Raw genomic sequence first — 3406 nt, forward strand, 5'->3', positions numbered from 1 at the left:
AGTGTAGTGCGAGTGTGACTGTAGTGAGAGTGTAGTGTGAGTGTAGTTTGAGAGTAGTGCGAGTGTAGTGAGAATGTAGTGTGAGTGTAGTGCGAGTGTGAGCATGTGTCCTGACTTTAGGGACAATCAAAAGGCCAGTACCAGAGGACCTCAGGGTCCGTGAGGGTTCATATGGTAAAAGCAGATGTGAGAGATAAGAAGACCATTAAGACCATTAAGACATTTAAAAACCAATAAAAGAACCTTAAAATCCTGAAACACACGGGGAGCCAGTGCAGCGATTCTATCAAAGGCTGCGCTTAGATCCAGCGGCACCAGGACTGAGAGCTTTTGGGCGTCCCAGTTACATCTAAGATCATTTAAAACCTTTAGGAGAGCAGTCTCTGTGCTGTGGTTCACCCTAAATCCAGACTGGAATATCTCCAGGATCTGTCTATCATTCAGAAAGTCATTAATCTGAGTAAAAACACGTTTTTCTAAAGTTTTACTTAAAAATGGTGAGTTGGATACAGGTCTGTATTAAAGTCATTACAATCCAAACTGCTCTTCTTCAGAAGGGGCCTCACCACCGCCGTTTTAAAGGCAGCAGGGAAGACACCCAACTGAAGAGAGCAGTTCATCATGTATAAAAGCTCAGCTTCAAAGAATCCATAAAGTGAAGAGGGGATAAAATATCAGATCTGATGGCGCTGACTTTTCCCCTGAAGTGATCTGCAAACTGCTCACAGAGCGAGTCTGTGGGCTTCTTTGGGAGCTGTTAAAATCAGGGTTAAATAAATGATCTATGGTGGAAAAGAGGACCTTGGGATTATTAATGTATTATTGTACATTTTAAGTTGCTCGCAAAGTATTTGATAGTTAATTACATTTTTATTTTTCCTGCATCTCCTTTCTGCTGCCCTGCAATTTCTTTTGAGTGTTTTGACTTCTTCGTTTCTCCAGGGTGATGCATGTTTTACGTTAATCTTTTTGGTGGTGAGTGGAGCAACGGAGTCAAGGCTTTTCTTCAGTTTGCTGTTAAAATAACTAAAAATCAAATCGCAGGGTGCAGGTAGAATCACAGGGGGGCATTCGTCTAAAACCCTGGTAAAATTTGCAGCCACTTCAGAGGTTAGATAGCGCCTCCTCACAGTTCGCACCGCTGAATAAAACCGGTGATGTTAAAGAACACACAGTAGTGGTCAGAGACAGCCAAGTCAACAACAGAGGACACGCTGGTGGACAGCCCATGGGTGATGACCAGGTCCAGAGTGTGTCCTCTGTTGTGAGTCGGCTGTGTGACGTGCTGGTAAAATCCAAACAGTGAAGAATGTTTAAGAATTCTTTTGCTGCAGGGTCAGAAGGATTATCTATGTGCAGGTTAAAATCACCGGTTAAAATTATCATATTATATTTTGAATGTATGTTTGTTAAAAATTCTGAGAATTCCTTGATAAAAGCAGCGCTGTCTTTAGGTGGTCTGTAAACTGTGACAGATAAAACTGGAGGGCTGCTGAAAACAATAGCGTGGAATTCAAAAGTGGTAAAATGATCAAATAAAATGTGTTTGGTGGTGAGTGTGTTGTTGGCTAAAGATGCAGTCCCACCACCTCTCTCACCACTTCTAATAGAAAAAGAGAAATTAAAATTTGGTGGGGAGGCCTCAGTGAGAACAACTGGTGCATCCGAGCCCAGCCATGTTTCAGTTAAAAATAAACAGTCAAGTTTATTATAATCTAAGATTTGAATTCAGACGAGCCATTCCACATTAATGGTGTACGAAACAGTGACAGCTACCCAGTTGTGTTCACGAGGCTCCGCCTACGATAGCCGTAACGCTCCAACAATCCATCAAGCGGTGCGGCTTCGTAGCTCAGCAAAGTCGTACTGAAACATTTGACAGATTTTCGAGCGCCGTGCACATAAAATCGTTTCCAGGTCAGTAAACACAACCAGAGTTCATACATAAGGACACGGGATTATAAGGGGCTCTGTCGACTTTCAGAAAAATCAAAGGATTGATTTTAAGTGCGCCGTATTTTCCAAACAACACGGTAATAACGACGGCCCGCTAGCATGCGCTACCAAAAATAGTGCTTTGTTGTGTATCTGACGGACGAAAGCTAAACCAGTTCCACACCAGTGAAGCTGCAGCATTTTTACAAACCAGTTCTGGTTCATGGTTTCATTCAACGATCCGCTCTCGCCTTTCTCATTCTGCGTCGCTGCCATGATTTTTCTGCCGTGTGCGTATGAAAACAAAGGCACGTTTTACCCATATTCTATCGCGATATTTCATTTTCTTATCGTTGCCCAGCATTATACCGGTATTACCGTGAGCGCTGGCCCAGCCCTAGTTGTAAAAGCAGTGTGGGACTGTTTGATGCACTGAGACTGGAATATTGCTTTCAGGTTATTGTGACATGTTTTTCCAAAGTACACAGTAAATATTTGTCACAATGTGACAAAGTGTCAGAATCACTGTTAAAAGAGCTGCGTGGGAGAACCATTCCTGTTATAAATATAATAATAATTCATATTTTGTGTAAAGTCTTTTGTGATTTATGGTTGCCTGAAGTCTGGGGTCCATAGAAACCCATTAGGCTCCTTGCGTCTTTGCTGTGACACACAGCAGGTAGACTGCAGTTTAATCAGACTGAGAACAGGTGACTCAGCCAAGTTATTCCACCTTAAAAGCTCTTTGGTTGTTTTATCCATTTGTTTAGGATCACTGCCCAGCTGACCGATGAAATGTGCTCCAATAAGGTTTTATGCCTTTGAATTAATGTGTACAAACACAACGCTTCTGTATAAGTCTGCATTCATTCAGCTGCTTGCTTTTGTGGGTGTGGGATATCCACTGGCAGCCATGCATGCCCAAACCACAACCTAGCCTTAGTGGTTCTGTTTTTTGTTATGGGGTTTGTGCGTGTGCTGCATCCTCAAAGGTTCGAGCCTGAAGTCTTCGCTTGATCTTTAACAAAGAAACATGTCTGTCTAAATCCTGCACAGCAGTCTTGAATTACTCTGCAGCCATAAAAGGGATTTTCTTCACCATGCAGGGTTTGTCCTCATCCATACACGTGTATGACTCTGCTGCAAGCTTATTTAACATTTTCTAGTTTAGCAGTTTTCACCAGTTTTGTCAGATTGTTGGCAAATCGTTCGACCTCTCGGCGACACAGTTGTACTTTTTAGCCCCTGCAAGATAAAACTGATATAAGATTGCACGGTAACAGCATTCAATCTAAACTGCGTGTGAGCTCTTTGTTCATAAAGTGACTCACAGGGGCCTGAGATCCATTTGTTAGCTCAGCTCCATGCTATATGTGCACTTGTGCTTCCTTTAACCTTGTGGGCTGTTTCGTTTATCTCCTGAGGTCTCTCAGAGCACTAAACCCTCGTAATTAGTCTCAGTGGAAGGAAG

The 3406-nt window shown here is 42.6% G+C and overlaps 1 protein-coding gene across 1 annotated transcript in view; it reads left to right on the forward strand.

The window, feature by feature from the left end:
* Nucleotides 1-3406, forward strand: part of LOC102297691 (cadherin-2) — a 102120-nt gene that overhangs the window by 64162 nt on the left and 34552 nt on the right. The gene's annotated exons all lie outside the window — the stretch shown is intronic.

The sequence above is a fragment of the Haplochromis burtoni genome, unplaced genomic scaffold (assembly GCF_018398535.1).
Source record: "Haplochromis burtoni strain Fernald_Lab_line unplaced genomic scaffold, NCSU_Asbu1 Contig_5, whole genome shotgun sequence".
Taxonomy (NCBI): domain Eukaryota; kingdom Metazoa; phylum Chordata; class Actinopteri; order Cichliformes; family Cichlidae; genus Haplochromis; species Haplochromis burtoni.